General features: G+C 43.4%; 1 protein-coding gene across 1 annotated transcript in view; it reads left to right on the forward strand.

The window, feature by feature from the left end:
- The window catches only part of AKAP11 (A-kinase anchoring protein 11), a 141,894-nt gene that overhangs the window by 103,134 nt on the left and 16,221 nt on the right, over window positions 1-22,539 (forward strand). Inside the window, exon 22 of the mRNA XM_029936678.1 lies at window positions 368-465. The gene's annotated coding sequence lies outside the window, so the exon portion shown is untranslated. The remainder of the gene's footprint in view (window positions 1-367; window positions 466-22,539) is intronic.

Below are 22,539 nucleotides of genomic sequence, written 5' to 3' on the forward strand. Positions count from 1 at the left end.
GGATCTAGCCCTGCTTCAGACTCTGTGCTGGGTGTGAAGCCTGTGTGGGATTCTCTCTCTCTAAATGCCCCTTTGCCTTGATCATGTGCACTCTCTCTTGCTATCTCTAAAATGAAGAAAAAAAAAAAAGACGTCTCTAATGTTCTTTTCCAAGTGGTGGGCAAACCTCCACTTCCTGTCATGGGTCCTTGAGCATATTGTGTGTCCTGAGCATTTACAACATTCTTGTTTCTTTTCATTTTTCCCCCCCTGTTGTTTGTGAAATGCAATTAAAATGACTGTGCTATGGCTTTTATAACCTGGTACAAAAATACTAAAGCTACTGTAAGCACTGAGTAAAATGGCCATTATTGACTTCTTTTTCTAGTGAAGTTGGACGACAGGGAAATAACTCCACGGGAAGAATGAGTTTTGCATTGAGAATTCAATGTGCCATGGAAAATGGCGTAGAGGACAATGCAAACTGTAAGTAAGGGTGGTTTGTACTGAGCATATGGATGATGGCAGGCAGCCCTGCCTTCTCTAAAAGAGACACACTCTCTTGCATTTATCAACCCCCCAAACTGCATCCCTGGGCATCATGCTGCTACTGAAAGGGAAGAGAGAAGCTGTGGGACCCCTGTGAAATTCCCTCCGACATATTTATCTGTGGCCTGTGGCTATTCACTCAAACTCCAGATGTATGGGTGCCCTTTATTCAAATCGGAAGGAGATTTGCATCTGTCACCCAGGGCTTAGCCAAGCGAAAGGGAGCAGATGTGACAGGCCACAGTAAGAATACAACACAGACTTCCTTTTAAGTCAAACGCAGGTTCATTTCTGTTTCGTTGATGCCCTTGGTACACCCAGGATGGTAAATAGCTCCGTGAATCATTCAGAAAGCGGAAACAGAATGTGTTGCTGTGTCTGCTATTGGGCTTTGCATCAAAAAGTGCTTCTAGAGAGAGTATCCAGCATGCTTCCTTCTCCTCTCCAGGTAGCTTTCTTTGTCTTATGCAATAGTTATTTAGATAAGTATTGCTGGGAATTCTAGTAGCAGAGGGATTGCAGGGACATTGTGTCTTAAACACTGTCCATGGTTCACCCAGCAATATCAGACAAATTATTCTGGAAATAATATAAATTCCTTGGTTTTGGCATAAGAGGCCCCTCACAGTCTCCAGGCTGTCTTATTTCCAGCCTCTGCCTTCTGCTGCCATCTTAGATGGTAAGGGTACTGGAACCATCAGACTAGATTTTTGGCCGCAGAGCATGACCCATTCGTTCCTTCAGATTCTTAGTAAATAAGCCTCGCCCCATGACCTTCCCCATGGTCATTTATTCTTATACCCATGAGAGTCTCTGATGGGGTCTGGGGGACAGTCCTGAGACCTTGAGTGGGTTCTCCAAGAAAGAGGTGGTTTAGGAAGGAAGAGACTGTGCTGTCTGCTCAGTCCCAGGGGCAGCCCCAGTGTGCCAGGCCAGCTTCAGAGGGGAGACCACAGTTCTGGGGCCCCAGCTTTTCAGCCACCGCCTTCTTTCCTAAGCTCGTTAACAAGCATGCTGATTAGTGGCAATTTCTCCGGTGGTTTTTGTGATGTGGGGATTTGTCCACTAAGAAATGGCCTGGAACCGCAAATTCATTTAAAATAGTCAGTCCTACTGCAGATAGAAATAACTCCCTGTCTATGTTGATCCTAGCAAGTAACCAGTGACCAGGAGGTGAAATCTTGGGAATGGAGAGCTGGGCTTCTGACTCAGCAGAAACCACCGTCGGACATTTTTAGCCTCTTCTTTGGCCCTGTCCCTCTGCAGAGGCCTGCTCTTCCTCCAGGCCGAATTTGATAGAATATCTCCATCAGCTCATATTCCGAGGTGCACCAGGTGCCCCCCACCAGTAAACTTGGTCCCATGTCTTGTTATCCTTCTGATACTTGGGATTCATGGCACATCTCTCTAGTGCATTCCCAGATTTGTATAGTACTTAAACAAAATACCCAAGAAGAAGAGAAAGATAGTGGCATAACATATCAGTAGTTCTCAACCAGGAGTGTCTTGATTCCTATTGGACATCTGGCAATGTCCAGAGACATTTTTGGTTGTCACAACATGCTCCTGGCATCTAGTGGGTACAGAACAGGGATGTTGCTAAAGGTCCGCAGTGCACAGGACAGCCCTCCACAACTAAGAATTGTTGAGTCCCAAATGTCACTAAGGCTGAATTTGAAAAGACCCAGAATAGATGCAGACAAAGAAATATTTTCATATATTCTGTGGTTTAGGAAATGGCTTCTAATATTTTGGCTGAGCATCTATTATGTATACAAATGGTGCTATGTTTTCTATGAGATGATAAGAATAAGAGTCATATTCACTGACATCAAGTTTCCAATTTACCTGGAAATAGTACATATGCAGTGAAAAATTGTGTTATTTATTATAGTAATAATTCACTTGCAAGGGAAATCATACTTATATTCGTTTTCTAGGGCTGCTGTAACAAATATCAAAGACTGGATGGCTTAAACAACAAAAATTTGTATTCCCAGAGATCTGGAGGCTAGAAATTCAGGATCAAGTTGTCAGTAGAGCCGATTTCTTCTGAGGCCACCCTCTTTGGCTTGCAGATGTCTTCCCCCTGTGTTTTCAAATGATCTTTCCTCTGTGTCTTTGTCTGAATCTCCTCTTTTTATAAGGGCAGAAGTCAGGTGGGTTAGGGCCCAGCCTAATGACCTCATTTTAATGTAACTAATACCTCTTTAAAGATCCTGTCTGCACATATAGTCACATTCTGATGTACTTCAACATATGATTTTGGGAGGGGACATAATTCAGCCCCTTCCAGTACCCTTTTATTATGACTTGATAACCAGAGGTAGAAATGTAAGAAGCATAAAAATGCATTCCTAGGTATTATATAAGGGCTGTTAGACTAAAAAACTATATATATATTTAAATGCTAACTAAAATAAAGGAAAATGAGCCCATTATGTGAGCTTAAATTATGTTTCAAATCTCAAAGTAAGAAATGTTGATCTGAACAGGGTGATATTTTAGGAAATTCACCAGGATAAAGGCCAGATTCATTCCTGCCTCAACTGATTTCTTTCTTTTTTTAATGTTTATTTATTTTTGATGGAGAGAGAAAGAGTGTGAACAGTGGAGGGGCAGAGAAATGGAAATCCAGAATCTGAAGCAGGCTCCAGGTTCTGAGCTGTCAGCCCAGAGCCCAGCACGGGGCTCGAATTCATGAACCACAAGATCATGATCTGAGCCAAAGGTGGCTACTCAACAGACTGAGCCACTCAGGTGCCCCTCAACCAATTTCTTAAATACAAATTTAGGGGTGCCTGGGTGGCTCAGTCGGTTAAGCATCCAACTTCAGCTTAGGTCATGATCTCACGGTTTGTGGGTTCGAGACCTGCATTGGGCTCTGTGCTGACAGCTAGCTAAGAGCCTGGAGCCTGTCTTCAGGTTCTGTGTCTCCTTCTCTCTCTGACCCTCCCCTGCTCATGCTGTCTCTCTGTCTCTCAAAAATAAACAAAAAACATTAAAAAAATTTAAATACAAATTTACTGAGTTCCTATTATATATGTGTGTTGTCCTACTCTGCTGGATAAAGAAAGAAATGACTCCTTCCTTTTGGAAGCTCCCAGTTACCTTGGGTGTGTTTGTGGGTGTGATTGCAATGGGGAGGGCTGGTGGAGCACGAGGCAGGAGGCCCCTGTCAGGAAAAGATAAAGGCTGGTACCTCAGTATTTGTGCAGACCAGGTGCTGAGGACAGCCATGGGCAGGGTGACTAACTGTGACCAGGGTTGTGGCAGGGCAGATATTTAGTTTGGACATGTGGTAGATGGTAGTTCACAGCTGGTATCCATTATGATGGCTAAACTAGTTGCTAAGTATTTTGAATGTCACTCCTGGGGAGTTGGGGAAGGTGGAAGAAGAGGTAAGATTGTGAACTGGGTCTTGTGGGTCAGTAGGAGTTTGGTTGGGAATAGGTTGGAGAAGAAAAGCAGAGAATTATGAATACAGACATTCCTTTTAGATAATGCAGGTTTGGTTCCAGAACACTGTAAAAGCAAGTAAGATGAAGGTTTTGTTTCCCCAGTACATGTAAAAGTAATATTTACATGCTACCATGATTAAAAAAAAAGTGTGCAATAGCATTATGTCTAAAAACCAAGGTACATAACGTTGATTACAAAATATTTTTTTTTTGCTAAAAAAATGCTAATCTTCTGATGAGCTTTCAGTCCATTGTAAACTTTTTGCTGGTGGAGGATCTTGCATTGTTGTTGATGGCTGCTGACTGATCGGACTGGTGTTTGCTGAAGGCTGGGCTGGTTGAGGCAGTTTCTTACAACAAGACAATGAAGTTTACTGCATCAACTGACTCTGCCTTTCGCTTGAACATGTTGAGGCCATTATAGTGTTACTAACTGGCCTAATTTCAATATTGTTGAGTCTCAGGGAATAGGGAGGCCCAAGGAGAGGGGGAGAGACTGGGGAAAGCCTCGTCAGCGGAGTGGTCGGAACACACACAGTATTTGCAGATTAAGTTTGCTGTCTCATGTGGATGTGGTTGTGAAACCCCAAAGTAATCATAATAGTAACATCAAAGATCATGTGTCACAGAGCACCATAACAAATATAATAATGATAAAAATGTTTGAAATATTGCTACAATTACCAAAACATGACACAGAAATAAGAAGTGAGCAAATATTTTGGAAAAATGGTATCAATGGACGTCTTGGTCCAAGATTGCCACAAAACTTCAATTTATGAAAAATGTAGTATTTGCAAAGTACAATAAAGCAAATCACAATAAAGTGTTCCCTATGTAAGGAATTGCATTGAGTCATGCAAAGGACCAGACCATGGGCCCCATGAGGCAAGGACCACATCTGTCTTACTAACTTAGTGCTATTATCTGACACGTAGTAGATTTTCAATACATGCTGATTGAATAGATAGGCACATGAATGAATGAAAGGGCATAGCACATTTGGGAAATGGTGAAAAGTGATGGGAGATGAGTTTGAAGAAAACATTTGGGCTCTGTGCCTAGGGCTGCCCAGGAAGTCAAGGGACACAGGGTTGCCCAATGCTGGCACCCAAGGAGGGTCTCCAGGGAGAGAAGAGATGTCAGGTGATAGAATGGGAAGGAGAGACCTTGTGCTGCCCTCCACACAAGTCACTCAAAAAGGGTAGTTTTAGGGGTTAGATAGGTCTGAATCTCATCTCAATAGACACACAATCTATGACTGTATAGATTGGTCATTGTAATTTCTTCCCCAAGCCTCAGTCTTCTCATCAATAAAATTGGAATAACAATCATCTCATTGATTGAGAATTGAGTTAACACATACAAAGCATCACAGGAATGGCACATGTAAGTTCTCAACAAAATACAAATTATTTTTAGTTCAGGATGTCCACCAATGGGATAGATCACTTTCAGGGTATTCTTCCAAATAATTTGTTAACTCTACTGATGTTTGAAATTCCTTAAAGGAGAAGAAAGCAACTGTTCTACAGATAGAGGTAAATGACTTCAAGTATAAATAACAATGGTTTCAAACATGAACATCTGGCTGAGGTCCCTGGAAAGTGTGACTAAACATCAGTCAGGGTTTAAGCAGCAAGTGTCAATGAGTGGCTACAGAGCTTGTTGGTCTGGTAGGCGGGGGATAATGGAAGATGTTTCTGGTACATACCAGGAAGGGGGAAGTCAGAGGCTGAGAAGGAGGGAAAGGATTCAGGAAAGAAGCTGGGACCAGAGGCAAACTGATGACTTCATACAGGACATAGAATGCAGCTGCAGGTAGAACATTGCTGCCCTGGGCTTCAGCTCCAACAGAGCTGGTGAGCTGTAGAGGTCTGGTTCCCAACCATCTAATGAGCATCCTGAGGAAGGACAAAGCCCAGGGGCTGGAAAGTTTCGGGGAGACTTTCTTGAAGATGTATATGGGAGCAGGGCCTGGAGGACAGGGGCATTTGGGTGGGAAAAGGGTGTTGGAAGAGTTCTTAAGGTTTGGGTTCTATTTGATCATCTGGACTCAAGAAATCCAGAGTCATGATTCTTGTCTGGATACTGCATTCTTCCTCTTGATGAGGTTTCTGATGGAAATACATGCTCAGGGGAAAGTGACAGATGGGCAATTAAAACAAAATAGGAGCACTTGGGTGGCTCAGTTGGCTAAGCATCCAACTTTGGCTCAGGTCATGATCTCATGGTTCATGGGTTTGAACACTACATCAGGCTTCACACAGACAGTGCAGAGCTTGCTTGGGATACTCTCTCTCTCCCTCTCTCTCTGTACCTCCCCCAGTCTCTCTCTCAAAATAAATAAACTTAAAACAACACAAAAACCTTAAAATCATTGAGTGCTAACTATGTGTCAGGCACTCTTCTAAGTAATTTGCACACATGCCATTTAATCCTCTTTTAACAGCTCTGTGAGGTTGTATGTAGTAGATATGTTGTAGCCTTCCCTCTGCAGACAAGAAACTGGTGTGGTATGAGAAGTTAAGCAAATTTTGCCAGAATTCATAACAAGTCAGGAGATGGAGCTTCTTCCTAATTGACTCTTGTCCAATCCTCAACGGACTAGAATTCAACTATTAAGTAAAAGAGAAAAGAGAAAGGGAGGCTGGGAGAAGGGTTGGGGAGAGAAACAGAGAGAGAGACTGAGAGGAGTTCCACGGGTTCTGATGAATATGGTGGATCCTGGGCCTCGAGTCTAAAGTACTCAAGACTTGCTGGAAAATTCAAAGGAAGGATGTGTATTTAAAAAATAAATGAAAACACCCACCCACACATACACACTCACACAACTGGAGTATAATATGCATACAGAAAAATGCACCAATCACAGCCATTCTGCCTGATGAATTATGACAAGAGTGAACATGTGAGTAACCACCACCCCAGGTGAAGCAGTAGAACACTCTGAGAACCCCAGAGGCCCCTCTTATGCCCTGATCTCCCCCACTGCACTCCCGTTTCCCCTTCTCCTACTTGTAAATGATTTTTAATGATTTTCCAGGCTCCAACTTGGAAGGGAAGCACTTTGATCAGGAGGATTTGCTGAAGGTGAGGACAGAGGACTTGGTACTCTCAATGAGTAAATTGAAGAATGAATTGAAGGTCATAGAGAAGCAGGGACCAACAAAGAATTGGGAGAATGGTCACAGGATTGTATACACAGAGAAATTTTATTCTAGGCATTATTCTAGGAACAGTTTAAGAAAGTTTCAAGGGTAATTTTGACAATTTGTAATTTTCATTGTATTGCTGACCTAGGCTTTACCATCAGTCTATGTCATCTGAAATCAGGCTGTTTTGTTACTTGCAGGGTTCTCTGGTCCTGGCAGCACCAACCTGCCCTGGCTCACAGCCTGAATGAAATTGTTCCTTCAGAGAAGAGAGGATAGAGAGATGGTTTGGTCAACCCAGAGCAGGGCAGTCCTAGCTCAGTTTACCTTGCTGCCTCAGGGGTGAAAGATGAGCAAAAACCTCAAGACTGCAAGTTTGGGCCTCAGCTGCCCCAGGTGGCAGCTGTGGATTCTGCCGGCTTCAGCCAATGGGAAACCACACCATCAGAGACTACGCACAGGACTATAGACCAGGCCTCTAGAAAAGGCATTAAAAGTGTGACCCAATCAGATCGGCAGTCCTGCCTCTTGGGGCGGAGCTAAAGAGGATTTGTGTCCCCAGCTAAAGAGATGGTTAGAAGCAGAGGGAAAAGGGGTGCCTGGGTGGCTCAGTCGGTTAAGCCCAGGACTTCTGCTGAAGTCATGATCTCACGGTTGGTGAGTTCAAGCCCTGTATCAGGCTCTGTGCTTACAGCTCAGAGCCTGGAGCCTGCTTTTGGATTCTGTGTCTCCTCTCCCTCTCTTTCTGCCCTTGCCCAGCTCACACTCTGTCTCTCTCTCCTCTCTCTCAAAAATAAAAAGAAACATTTACATATTGAAAAAAAAAGTCAAAGAAAGAAGTCAAGGGGGAAGCACCAGTGCTATCTATCCCTTCTAAACTGGAACAGTGGTACCAGGCAGCAAGTTAGAAATCCAGGCATGAGTTAGCTGCAGCCTCAGATTCAGGGCCTCTTAGAAGTCTAGAAACAAGGTGTTGGACAGGGCTTAAATCATTTGAGGACTGACTGGGAAAGGATCTATTTCCAAGCTTATGTGTTTATTGGTGGGATCAGATCATTGGGGTTGTCTGTCAGAGGGTCTCAGTTCCTTGCTGACTGTTGGTTGGAGGCTACCCTTTCTTAGTTCCTTACCACCCATGTCTCTCCATATAGCAGCTTATTTCATCAAAGACAGCAAGAGAGGGGAACCTGGGTGGCTCAGTCTGTTAAACATCCGGCTTCAGCTCAGGTCATGATCTCGCAGTCTGTGAGTTCGAGCCCCACATGGGGCTCTATTCTGACAGCTCAGAGCCTGGAGCCTGATTCGGATTCAGTGTCTTCTCTCTCTGCGCCTCCCCTGCTTGCACTTTGTCGCTGTCTCTGTCTTTCAAAAATAAATAAACATTAAAAAATTAAAAAAAAAAGGACAGCAAGAGAGTCAGTAGAGTCAGCTAGCAAGATGGAAGTATAATTTTGTGTAATGTAACATGGAGGAGATGTCCTATCACCATTACTGCATTCCATTGGTTAGAAGAAAGTCACAGTCCCTTCCCTCTCCACTGCAAGGGAGGGGCTTATATAAGGGCCTGAATCCCAGGAATAAATGGGGTCTGTCTTAGAGTCTGCCACAATTAGATGTTGCAAAATGGTGATGTTCTAAATTTAACATTCCTTCTTTTTTTATTAGCTGGAACACTTCTAGAACAAGAAGCTTCCCCTGATACGTTATTTTGTTACCCATGGTATACTTCATAGAGGAAAGTCAGACTAAATACTTGATTCTCTCCTTTCATTTACTAGTTTTCAAAACTGAGTTGATTCTCTTGAATTATCTGATGGTGACCAATTGTGGGTATGTATAATTAATTATGTAAATGGTACTGTGCTAAATATTGCATTCTATTTATTCCTTTTTCAGTACTGTTTTTCAGATATATTCATACACTATATGTACATCTAGTTCTTATCTTCCACATGTTAAACAGTATGCCAGGATGTGAATCATCTAATTTATTTATCTGTTCACCCCGTGGACACCAGGACTGCTTCCAAATTTCTGCCATGGTGACTATTCTCATACAGCTTAATACCCTTGTACCTGCAGTGGAATTGCTGGATAGTAGAGTATAACTAGGTAGTCAATTTGCTTAAGTAGTGCCAACTGCTTTCCAGAATGGCTGCACAAACTTACTCCCTCGTGGAGATTAGTTATTAACACATGTAGCTCAGCTTAATGAGGGAGGAAACACTTCAGTATCCTCATTAATTTTATGCCCTTCACTAATCCAAAGTTCTTAAGAAAGGTCTTAAAACCATTTCCTATCAGAAGTATCCAAGTTATTCTGTATCCCCAAAGCCATAGGCATGCGAGGTAAGAGATAGAACCTTACACTAGCATTTTCCAACCTAACCTATTATAATCTGGTAAACTATCCAAATTCTATTCCAGGCCTCAAAAATGAGGGAGTGGTGGGAGTGAGAAAGAAGGAGAGGAAAAGGGGAGAACTGGGGAAAGACAGGGGAAATTACTTCACTTATTTAGAAAGGGACAAGAGGGAACCTTGCCTTATCATTCACCCACTCGGCATCTCATTTTATACTCATGGAAACAGAGACCTAGATGTGAAGTCATTTCTCGAAGGGGCACTTCGTGAGTTTAAGATACTAGGCTAGTCTACTGACTCCCAAGTGAGGTCTGGGAGGGTGGTGGGTGGGGGTCCTGACCAAGGGTAAGGAGGGATGGACAGTCTGAAGCAGGTTGGGTGAAGTCATTAGTTAGGAGCCAGCAAAGGAGACACAAATGTGAGGTGGGGAACATCAACCTGTTGTCATCTCATGGAGACTGCAAACCTTTGTAAATACTTTACGAGCAGCTGATATAGTCTTCACCATAACTCTTATGAAGTAGTGATTATCCTCCCTCCTTTATGGATGTAAGAACAGAAGCTCAGAGTTTTTAAGCAACTCCTTCAATGTCTTGCAGTTAGAAAGTGCCAGACTACAATTCATAATCAACATAACTTATAGATGCAAGATCTTTGCTCTTATGCGTGCACGCACACACATAAACACACACACACAAAGAGAGGATTTCATGGAGGGTGTGGTTAATAGGGCCACATGCTGAAGGAAGGTCAAGGAGAGTGAGGAGAGGAAGCAGTTTCAGAAATTGTGGTCTTAGATGGAAAAATCCTTCCCAGTTTCCTTAAGTTGCTGCTGTGGGGCAGTGGGAGGTCATTTCTACTGACTCGGGGAGCCTCAAAGAAGAGTTGAAGTACTGAAATCATTTCGGACCACAGGCAAGTGGAAATACATGGTTGGATGTTGAAGCCTTAAATTATATGCAGTTTCAAACCGAATTTTTCTGGCTTAATCACAAAGTTAAGGAAACCATAAGTGACCATTGTAAAAGTGGCTTTTGCTCGAGTCCATAAAAGTAAAATAGACAATAAAACAGAAAATATTCAAATGGTATTGATGACAGCGCTGCCAGGGGGAGGGCTCAGAAATGCCACTCAAGCGTTGTCCCCAAGTGCCTGTGTTAGCAGAACGTAAGAGGGTGGGAAGTTTGTCTAACCGAAGTCCGCTGAAAAATTAACCTGTTGGGTAGCAAGGAGAAATAAGTGATCGATGAGCTTTCCTGCACTCTCTTCTTTGGAAAAGGGTATTTAAATGTGGACATCTTAAATAGCAGACAAGTTTTCTTTTTTCTCAAACAGTATTTTAATGAGTGGAGCAGAAATTTATCCATTGCTTCCAAAAAATACAGAGATTGTAGTTGAAGTGGCAACGTGCCAGGCAAGTTGCATTTTGGGTTTTAAAAAACCCAGCATTTCATGACCATAGCAAGACCGAGACAGGGTTTGCAGGAGGGGCTCTTTATTGAAGCCAGGTGTGAGCTGTCTCCTCTTCCTGGCTGGGACGCTGCCTAGGCCCTGAGGGTAATTTCCTGTGGTGGTTGAGCATTTCTGGCCCAAGTCCCTGGTGCACCAGAGTCTTTTCCGCTGCTCCTGCAATCTTTACTTTTTGTCCTTTTCTCCCCCTCCTCTTTACTTCTTTTCTCTTTCCCTCCTGCTATAGACCGTATGTTTGTTTTCTGCTGAAGTTCACATGTGGAGGCTCTAATCCCCATGTGGTGGTTTTGGAGGTGGGGTTTTTGGGACGTAATCAGATTTGGATGAGGCCATGGGGGCAGAGCCCCTATGATGATATTGGTTCCCATACAAGGGGATGAAGGGACCAGAGCTCTCTTTTGGCCACTGTGAGGACACAGTGAGAAAGTAGCTGTCTATAAGCCAGGAAATGGATCTTCCCTAGAATTCAATCATGCTGACACCCTGATTTTGGACTTTCAATCTCTAGGACTGTAACAGATAAATGTTTGTTGGTTAATCCACCCAGTATGGTATTTTGTTATTAGATAGTTCCCTTCCCAAGCCAACTTCCTTGAGCAGTTCCACTCACTACACTGAACCAAAGATGTTGGAAAAATTATTGATGATTCCAACATTTGGTTCATGGCTTTGGATCAATAGGATGCTACCTGTGTTCAATATGACTGCTAGAACTTCTTTGAGTCAGAAGTGAGTGTGCCTCTTTAGCTTTAGCTCAGAAGAGAGAGCATTTGTAAAGTTTTGCTGGATAATTTCTTCTGCAAAACAAGATGATACTGTCAGCCTCATCACAGGCTTGTAAGAAGTAAATTAAATATGTGAAAGCTCCTAGCTCAGTGCCTGGCATGTAGAAGCTGCTTGGTAAACACTGGTTGCTCTGAGTATAAAAGCAGGATGGCTGGTTCATTCCACCTTCCAAAAGAATGAAAGATTCATCCCCTCCTTGAAAGAGAAAAAGTGAGAAAATCCTGAGAAGGGAAGAGAGAAGTCAGACAATGGAACTTGGAGATCTGTCCTCTGAGCCAGCTGCTTTGACAGTGATAAAATGTTGGTATTGGGAAATTAGTGGAATTTGAAGAAGCCTCAAGAGAAGCCAGGGTATTTCTGGCTAGTGGGTGGTGGCATTTTATTATGGGTATTAAGCTGGTTGACACCCAAGGTCATCTAGAGAGACCCTGTGGATGGATTTATAGGGATTTGTGTTTGCATTCAAAATGACACTTCAGTCAAGACTCACTAGGTTAATGAAAACGAAGCTCTCCAGTGACCTCCGTATTGTCAATTCCAGTGTGTGCTTTTTTGGTTCCTGCTTTGATCTCTGGAAAGTATCTGATATTGGTAACACCCTGCTGCAAAGTCTTTTTTTTTCCAATGGCGATGTAACCAAACTGATCTTACCTGTCGTAGGATCTTTTGTTGGGTTCTCTTCCTGTGTGTCTTTCAAAAATTGGCATTGCCAAGGACTTGATGCTTACATTTCTCCCTTGCTTTTAGGCAATTTGGTATATTCACTTTTAACCACTGCCTCCATGTAGATGATGGCAGCATAAAACCACTGATCTTCCCCAGGAAGTCCTTCTAAATCAGCTTGTTCTAAAATTTTTTAAAAATTTTATTAAATGTTTATTTGAGAGAGAGAGAGAGAGAGAGAGAGAGAGAGAGAGAGAGAGAGAGAAAGAGAGACAGAATGCAAGTGGAGGAGGGACAGAGAGAGAGAGAAACACAAAATATGAAGCAGGCTCCAGGCTCTGAGCTGTCAGCACAGAGCCCGATGTGGGGCTTGAACTCACGAACTGTGAGATCATGACCCAAGCTGAAGTCAGACACTCAGCTGACTGAGCTACCCAGGTATTGCACTTGTTCTGAATTAAAAACATTTTTTTTTATTTTAGAGAGAGAGAGAGAGAGTGTGTGTGAGTGGAGGAGTGAGGCAGAGGGAAAACGAGAGAATATAAGCAGGCCCCACTCTCAGCATGGAGCCCGATATGGGGATCAATCCCCCAACCATGGGATCATGATCTGAATCAAAGTCATGAGTCAGACATTCGGGGTGCCTGGGTCGTTCAGTTGGTTAAATGTTGACTTCAGCTCAGGTCACGATCTCATGGCTAGTGGGTTTGAGCTCTGCATGAGGATCTGTGCTGACAGCTCAGAGCCTGGAACTTGCTTTGAATTCTGTCTCTCTCTCTCTTTCTACCCCTCCCCCTGCTCACACACAGTCTCTATCTCCCTCCACCTCTCTCTCTCTCCCTCTCAACTATAAATAAACATTAAAAGAAAAAAAAAAGAGCTGGACACTGAACCAACTGAGCCATGTAGGTGCCCTTCATTTGGCTTGTTTAATCAGCTGGCATGCTCAGCAGATTCGATGGCATGCCCATCTCCCTCTTGCATGTCCTTGTTCCCCATGTTCCCCCCAGTTCCCTCCCAGAGCTTCCTCAGGTGAGGCCCCTGCCTCTTGTCTGGAAGAGCCATAGCTCTCCACCTGATGCCCTGACATCCGGTTTTGCTCTCTCCACCCCTTTTGCCAAGAAAGTGAAAGTTTCTAGAACACAGGAGCTTCAAAAAAACTGAACCTGTTAGTTTGTCTTTTAATAAATGCCTTTAATATATTGACACTTCTTCTGATATTGTTATGACAATTGGATGTATTGCTAACATCTTAAAAATATATATATTTTTACTTTCCCCAACTTCCCTTTCTCTCCATTGCTTTGGAAAATGTATACTTAAATTTTTTTTGTAATTCATCCACACATTTTTAGTATACATGTATATTCTCACAACATCTAAAATGATCTAGCAGCTCTGTCCTCCTCTGAAACAGGACACACAAATACCACTGCTGTGCTTGAACAGAGTTGAAAGGTTCAGAACTGGAGCTCATAACAGCATCTTGCACAGAAGTGCGTCTTCCAGCTCATCTTCATGTTCCCATGCTTGTTGCTCAGGTGCTGTGTAAATGTTGATGGTTTGCTGCTGCTGAGATGTGGGCCTCTTGGAGATACAGAGGTTAGAGGGTGAGAAAACTCAAGTCAGGGAAAGCTCTGCATGTTGAGCTTGGTGTCACATACTCCACTGGGCATCTGAGGTCTTTTCTGAATAGAAAGCCTACCTCAGAAATCCCTACTTCCTGGCAGACCATCATGGTGGTAAAGTGTTCTCAATACTAGAAAGAGTCCTAATCCTCTTACTGTAGAAAAGCGTCCTCGTCCACTTGAGAGACTTCAGTGTCAGTGTTTAAAGAGAGAATGATGTCCTGTAAGCTGATTTGTCCTTCATCAGATGATTCAGTAGCTTCAAATATGGGTTCTTGGCTCAGTGGGTCAGTGTTTCTCTTCAGTTGGCAACTGCGGGGGGGTGGTACGGGAGGGATATCAACCTGTGTGGATCTCAGATAATCCATAGAGAAGATAATCTGCTTTAGGCTAATCAAGTACCTTCTGTGGAGAAAAACAAGTCAGTGATATGCTCTCCACAGGAAACTTTGTCAGTGGGTTGTCAGAACTCAAGGGTGTGATTACAATCTAACTTCAATGTAACTTTGACTCTTCTGTGTATTTTTCTCATTTATCTTGTGAGTCATAGAAATATTTTGATAATTGCAACAAAGCCAATGGCTATTTATATTTAACTTCACCAAGCTGGAAGAACCTTATCCAGCTATAGAAAAAAAGAGATTGTCACATTGTATGGCTGTATATATTGAGCCCACAGCCTTGGCTCTGTCGTTGCTTTTATTGGAAATATATGAAATTTAGAAGACTGACAACCAGGTGCACTGGGCATTCTAGTTTGCTGCCAGTGCTTGCACTTTGGGTGCCTGGCTGGCTCAAAGTGGTATAGGAGACATTGCAAGTTTTTGCTTGTCTATCATCCATTTCTATCCTTCTGGGAACTGAACACGTCTCTTACAGAAAACATATTCTACAACCTGATCCAGGTCTACCCTGCAATAGAAGAAGCCACATGATTCAGGAATAGCTTGGGAATGGGTACATGACCCAAACACATTTCTGCTGCAATTATTGGGGAGTAGTTCTGTCCCACTGGGGTTTTGAGTTGGCAGCCATCTTCTAACCTTTTGGAGAACACCTGTCCAGCAGGTGGAGACAGAGGCAGGGCTCTGAAGACATTTACATTTTAATTTTAAGTCTATTTGTAATACAAGTTGTGTATATTTAAGATGTATAACACACAACATGATGACTTGATATATATAGTGAAACGATTACTATAGTCAAGCTAATTAACATATCTCCTCATACAGTTGCCTTTCTTTTTGTGTGTGTGATGAGAGTATCTGAAATCTACTTTGTTAGCAAATTTCCAATATTTGGTACAGTTTTGTTAATCTATAATCATGTTATATATTCAATCTCTAGAATCATTCATCCTACATAAACACAACTTCATACTCTTTGGCCAAAATTTTTCCAAGCACCGCCCCCCCCGCACCTCCCCACCCCTGTTCTACTCTTTGCTTCTATATATTTGACATTTTTGGATTCACATATATATAAGATCATGTGGTAATTTTCTTTTTGTAGCTGGCTCATTTCACTTACATAATGTTCTCTAGGTTCATCCATGTGGCTGTGAATAGTAGGATCTCTTTTTTTCCAAGCTAAATAATATTCCATTGTACGTATGTATGTATGTATGTATCACACAATTTCTTTATCCATTCATCTGTCAATGGACACTTAGGCTGTTTTTATATCTTGGCTATTATGAATAATGCTACAATGAATGTAAGAGTGCAGACGTATTTTGGAGGTATTGACTCATTTCTTTTGGGTAAATACGTAGGATAGAGGCTACTGAATTATACTATATTGTATATAGTTGTATTTTTCATTTTGGGGGTAACTTCATATTGTTTTCCATAGTGGCTATACTAATTTACCTTCCTACCAATACCTCATCCAACCACATCCTCACCAACAGTGGTTATTGTTTAGCTTTCTGATAATAGTTTCTGATGACATTGCTTTAAAAAATTTTTTTAATGTTTATTCTTATTTTTGAGATAGAGATAGAGAGAGAGAGACAGAAAGCATGTGGCACAAGGGCAGAGAGAGAGAGGGAGGCACAGAATCTGAAGTGGGCTCCAGGCTCTGAGCTGTCAGCACAGAGCCCAATGCAAGGCTTGAACTCATGAATCATGAGATCATGACCTGGGCTGAGTCACCCAGGAACCCCTAGATCTTATATTCAGACTTTCCTAAAGTCAAATGTACCTAAGAATATAAGCCCATGAATTTCTTTCTTGGCTTTAGCTAATTTGAGTTGAATTTCTGTCACTTGAGATTGAAAGTGTCCTTACCCTTATGCATAGAAGTCAGGAGTGGGAGTCATTTATCAAGATTTAAAAAATTTTTTTTAAATTTTTTTTTTTTAAGAGATAGAGACAGCATGAGCAGGGGAGAGTCAGAGAGAGAGGGAGACACAGACTCTGAAGACAGGCTCCAGGCTCTGAGCTAGCTGTCAACACAGAGCCCGATGTGGGGCTTGAACCCACAAACTGTGAGATCATGACCTGAGCTGAAGTCTGACAGTTAACCTACTGAACCACCCAGGTACCCCATTTATCAAGATTTTTGACAGGAAGCTCTATGTACATATTCACCCATTCCAGGACCAAGGTGCCTGACTCTTGGGGACACCCAGGGTAGCAGTTCATGAAGCTTATTGGGCAAGCATTGATTGGGCAAGCAGGAAGGACCAGCAACTGAGGACGCCCATCCCTGGACCCTTGGGCTGCTTTCTGTTCCTTCACCCAAAGTTGCTGAAATACCAACATACCAGAGTGAAAATAATTTTCCCTAGTCCACACAGCCTCCCAATTTCTAGGCAACTTCTTCAGTCATCAGACCACACTTCCTCCCTGCCTTGGGGAAAAGGTAAGCAGCAGTTAGAAAGTGTAAGTGGGCACAAGATGCTACAAACAGCAAGAGAAAATGTCCCATGGATGAATGACACAATGTGTGTGGTCTGTGAGACTGGAAGCCTCTGTAGAGCACATAGGCTTTCTAGAAATTCAAGATATGGACAGGACAGGGGATGCTGCGCTTGCCACCTCCCCGCCAAAGCTGTGGAGCTTCTGACTCAGGTTCACACAGTTGCAGTGAGTCTGTGTGGGGTGAGAGGAGGGGCAGCGGAAGAAGGCACAGAGATGAGTATATAAGGCAAAGCAGATGTGAGGAGGAGGACTGATGCAAGATTAGAATCTTGTTCTTTCTTTCTGTGCGTCATGTTATGAAGGGACCCCTAAATCCTAATATGGATTGGAACAGAACCACTGAAACTGTCATTGGGGCACAGTATGGGGGTGGTTCAGGAGGATGGAACAGGAGAGGAAGTGGTTTTGTAGGAGGATGAAAAAGAGGTGAGTGAAGACTGTTTCTTAGCCAGAAGCTGCCCTCAAGGTGTGCAAGGAAGGCAAGGAATGCTGGACTTTTAGGGAGATCCCAGACCTCAGGTCTTGACCCATATATGGCACAGAGGGCTGGGATCAGAAGAAATCTGCTATGGAAGTGTGGGGTTTCTACTATAGGGGGGGTCTCCTGTGCTGAGCAGCTCTAACCACAATTGGCATTTGGATGGGAAAGAGTCCACAGAGAACATGGGAACCTGGCCTATCCCTCTCTCTAGATACCTTTGGCTGGGAGGCTGGTACTTTCTGTCTCCCTATAATCTATAATCCATTCATTCAACCACCCCTGGCCTTTAATCCACAAACTTGCCCATGTGTCATTCCTTCCGCACCTGTGTGTTATGTGCCAGCTCAGTGCCCGGACCAAGCAGTGAAGATATAGATACAGTTTCTGCCTTCACCTTTCTGATTTCTCCATGGCCATCAAGCCCCCTCTACTAGATTCCTCTTATCAAGGGTTGAGGACTGAGGTGCGTGCACAGCTTGTGTTCTTAACCAAGAAAATACTCCAAGCTGTCCGTGGTGTGTTAGCTTCCTCCCTGTCTCCTGTTCCCAGCCTCTGTCCTGCCAGATGCGGTTCTTCAGGCTGGCTGTGGGCAGGAAGCCTCCTCTGGCCTCCACACCATCAAGGTCTTCCCTCAACTCCCCAAACAGGGAGGCTTTGTGGAGGCCAAACACCAATCATCCACTCCCATTAATTTAATGTGTAAAAAGGGGGGGAGATCCTGCACTAGGAAAGAGCTTCATAACACATTCGAGGTCCTTGCAGTGGTGTAGAGATGGGGCGAAGTGGGCAACACACGTTGTACGTCAATTCTATTCCATTCATTTCAGTCTAACGGTGGATACGTTGTGTGAAACAAAACTCAGACAGAGTCAAAGGACTTGCCGCAGTAGCCCAGGAGAGCTCTCTCCATCACTAACCTGACAGCGTGTCATGAAAAGAACTAAAAATACATGAAGAAAAGCTGTTCAATTCTGTTGCTATATAGAGACCTTGAGCCTGAGTCTGTCCTGGGGCTCTTCCGAAGTTCTCAGACACATACTGATGCTGAACAGGAACTTCCATGGGGAGCCTGGGTGGCCCAGTCAGTGAAGTGTCCAACTTTGGCTCAGGTCATGATCTTACAGTTCATGAGTTTGAGCCCCGCATTGGGCTGTGTTCTGACAGCTCAGAGCCTGGACCTTGCTTTGGATTCTGTCTCCCTCTCTCTCTGCCCTCCTCCCCCTCCCTTTCTTTCTCAAATATAAATAAACATTAAAAAAAAGATAGCATTTAAAAAATAAATAAACAGGAGCTTCCAGCCCTGGGCCCTTTGGGCACAGGCAGGATATGACTGTAAATGGGTTCTGTGTGGACGTGTGAAGGGTGTGAAGGCAGGTGACTGAAACTGGACTCGGGCCCCGGGATGAGGGCTTTACCTGAGGTGTGAGTGTTTTACTAGCCACTTTATTTTGTATGAGAGCAGAGCCTGTCAGCGTCCACTCCGCATGGACACCCATCTCAGAGCTCTTATGTCTTGTTGGCTGCTCTCCCCGCGTGGTGCCATCTCTGCTTGGCCTCACCATGGGGAGACTTCCTTTTGGGTACCTGGGGCAGACGTGGCCACAACCACAGGAGTCCTGCGCTGAGTCTTCCTTGTGGTGAGGATCCGGGGCTGGCTGACACGACGGAGCCAGTGCTCCAGGATTATGCTGGTTGACCAAGTTGGTCAGTTGAAAAATTCCTTAAAATACTCCAAGGGTATGTTTTTATTTTGTGTTGTTTTTAAAAGGATAAATAGTCCGAGACCCTGATGCCAGAAAAGAGAGCTCTATGACTTTCAGAAAACTGACCATGAAACATGTTTAAAAAAAAATTAGTTAAAAGACTAGAAATTATGGTTACAAAAATATCTCTGCTAATAGTTTACTGTCTGGCTTGAGTGAGTTTGACTTTAAGGTGTGGTGGCTCTGGACATTTAGCGTGAGTCACTACATAATAACTGGCTGCACTATCAGGCATCAGCCCACACACAATTTTCCAGCCCTGAACTTTGAATGTTTCATACAAAATGAAAATAATAGTCTTAAGTTTTATTCTAGGGATGAGGTGATTGGTACCACTTTAGACTTTGCTGAAGACTTGTGAAGTTGATGTTTCCTACTACATTAAAATGTTTTAAGGAAGTGTCTTGTGTTTGGTGGGCAAACACATATCTCCTTTAAGAGAAAAACCATGCACATATAGCCTATTGTCTGTAGGTCAGTTGCCTTCTTTGTGGGTTATTTGCTTGACCTGGACTCTCATCTCTCCAAATGGCCAACACAACCCTTGGAATCATAATTACACATTTGAAGGAAGACTAAACCAGCAAACACAGATGGTTATCTCTCTGCATGCTTTATTTTCTTTTGTCTTTTTCTTGCCTCTGTTCTCTTTCTGGGATTGGAAAACCATAGATATAGTTTCTCCTGTGCTGAATCAAAGACAGACTTATGGAGGAGGTACCTTTCTTTCTTTTTGTACAGGGCTTGGTCTTGAGGTCTAGTAGTTATTCCAGTGCAGCAGGGCTCTTGGAAGAACAACTTTTTATTGTGTCAACTCCTGGGAGACTAATGTTCCTCCAAAAGCCTTTCTTCATTTGAGACCTCTTTTTGACTTCCAGAAGTCCTTCTCAGCCTTTGTGGAGCTGCTAAAATCCTTCTTTCATTTAACTTTTCTGCTTGTGCTAGCCTCTCCTTCAAGATACCTGTGGCAAACACAGCACATCTCCCTCTTGGATGCTTGTTCTCTGTTTTTCTTGGATGCTTTGCCTATGTTTGTATCATCTCCCCAACTAGTCTATAAGTTCCTTGAGAGGGGAAAATGCTTTGTTCATTTTTGTTATCTTCATTGTTTAGCATACAGAAGACACCCCAGAAATGCTTTCTGATTGATTTGTGAAGGTAGTTTATATATTCATTAACTCTCATGTAGGGCAAACCATATGCTAAATGCTAGACACTTTTACCTGCTCTATCTTATTGAGTCTTCCCAAAGACCCAAGGAGATAAATATCATTCAAATGTTTTACATGGTGGCACAAATAGGTTCCCTGGGGTCCCCCAAGCCAGGATATGGCATGCCATCTGTACAGTGGGAAGTAAGATTGTCAAGGCTAAGAGGCAGGGATACGTCCTTGTGCTGGGAAGGAAGCTTGCTTAGGAAGTCAACTTAAGGAGCCCAGAAACCTGCTGGAAGTCTCTCAAAAATAACTATGCTAGCTGCTGGCCCACTCCGACTGCTGGCCTGGACCCAGGGCCCCAGCTAGGGCTGGAGACATGCCACTCAAGTGCCTCTGGAAAGCTCTCCCCTAGTTCTTCTGATTATATCTTTGTAATGCCAACTGACATCACAGGATCCTGCTGACTGTGGGCCAGAGATGCCTCTGCAAGTTCTGTCTTTGCTTTGGATTGTGATGTTTTCCTATTTGGTGGACTCCTGTTACACTGTCACAGGGCAAGCTTTCTTCCGGACAGTGCTTGCTCCCGACAGAAAGGATAAAGGAAAACATCCAGCCAAGAGGAAAAGGAGGCAGCTGTGCAGGAACTAAGCAGGGCTCTCAAGACCCTTGAGCCCAGGGTGGGCAAGGGGTCTTTCTGCAGTCTGCATGTGTGTGTTTGCATAGCAGCAGGGCGACACTGCACACTGGGCCATGGTGCATCGCCCAAGCAGCAGACTAGAATGGGCTTGCCTGGATGAGAGTCTGCATGACTGTAATGAGGAGAAATCCTGGTGCCCAGTGAAAGAGCATTACGACAAAAGAGAAAACTTGGCTAACATACCCCAGTGGTTTTACATCATTTTCCTTTGTTAGTCAATAAACCAGTGTTGGCGGGGGGAGGGCTGTGAAAAATTTCACCCATACACGGCAGTTTCTCAGTGTCAAATGTCTGTCACAAATTTTGCTTGTGGTCACCTCTAAAGCCTACAATTTAAAAAAAAAAAAACGCAGCAATTATCTCAACCAAAGTGCTATTGAGTGCACTTTCCAGTGGTTGGTCCTCAGGCTCCTTTCCCAACAATGTTTTCCTCGTGCAAAAAGCCCAAAGGAGCATGTGCGTGGCTCCTGAAGCCGAGAAGTCAACTCCGCGGAAAATTTGCATGCTGTAATTGACTTGCCGGGAATACTCAAGACATAATTCTTCAGGCTTGCAGTGGTGATCACCATTCCCTGCAACCTTCCAGGCTGGCAGCCGAAATGGCAGTTAGACTCCTCTGTTCTCCTGTGATCTCATTCTTAGATTGAATCTCCACAACCCAGCTTGGATCCCCTGGATTTTAAGAGGTTGTAGCTGATGAACCCTTATCTTTCCTCTCCCTTAAGTTCCTCCAATATGTGAGGCTTTTACAACTCATTTGCCAACTCTTGTGTTTTATTGAACAGTTTAGTACAGAGACATCTTGTGACCCTGGCTACAGAGTAAGTTCTTAGATGGAAAGCCTTTATTAGAGGCAGAGGTACTTTTGAATGAATGATCAAAGAGATCAATTCTTTGGAATGTTCTGAGTACACACCTGTGATTTGGCCCTGTGCACATAGAAGTGTGACTGGGCTTGAGGAAGTCCTAGGGCTGAAGCGAAGGAAGGACCCCCTGTAGAATCCTCATGGAAAATTTTCAAGAAAATTACTTGGCCAATCATTTCTGGTTGATATATTGAATTTAATGTGAGAATCATACATCTGCAGAAGTTCCTTGGCTGCCCTAATGCTCAAAGAGACAATATGAAATATGAGTATGAATATTTTGTGTGTGTGTGTGGTGGGAGGAGTGGTAAATTGGATCCAACCACTGTTTTGCAGTGAAGCAGCACACAGCTCACTCGAAGGAAGCTTCCATCATTCCATCATTCCACCCTGCCAGGCACCCTTTTCTCTGATTCTGTATTTTGAATCATAAAATGCTTCTACAGTGGAACCTTTAGACATCCAGGGTCCAAGTACACTCAGACAGTAAACCTGAAGGTGTAGATTTGAAGAAGTTCTGGAGAGATGTTTCTTGATATTTAGGTTCAAGGCAGGTGAAAACTTTCTTCTAGAAGTTTTGGATGGCTGTCTCCAT

This window comes from Suricata suricatta, chromosome 4 (assembly GCF_006229205.1).
Source record: "Suricata suricatta isolate VVHF042 chromosome 4, meerkat_22Aug2017_6uvM2_HiC, whole genome shotgun sequence".
Taxonomy (NCBI): Eukaryota; Metazoa; Chordata; class Mammalia; order Carnivora; family Herpestidae; genus Suricata; species Suricata suricatta.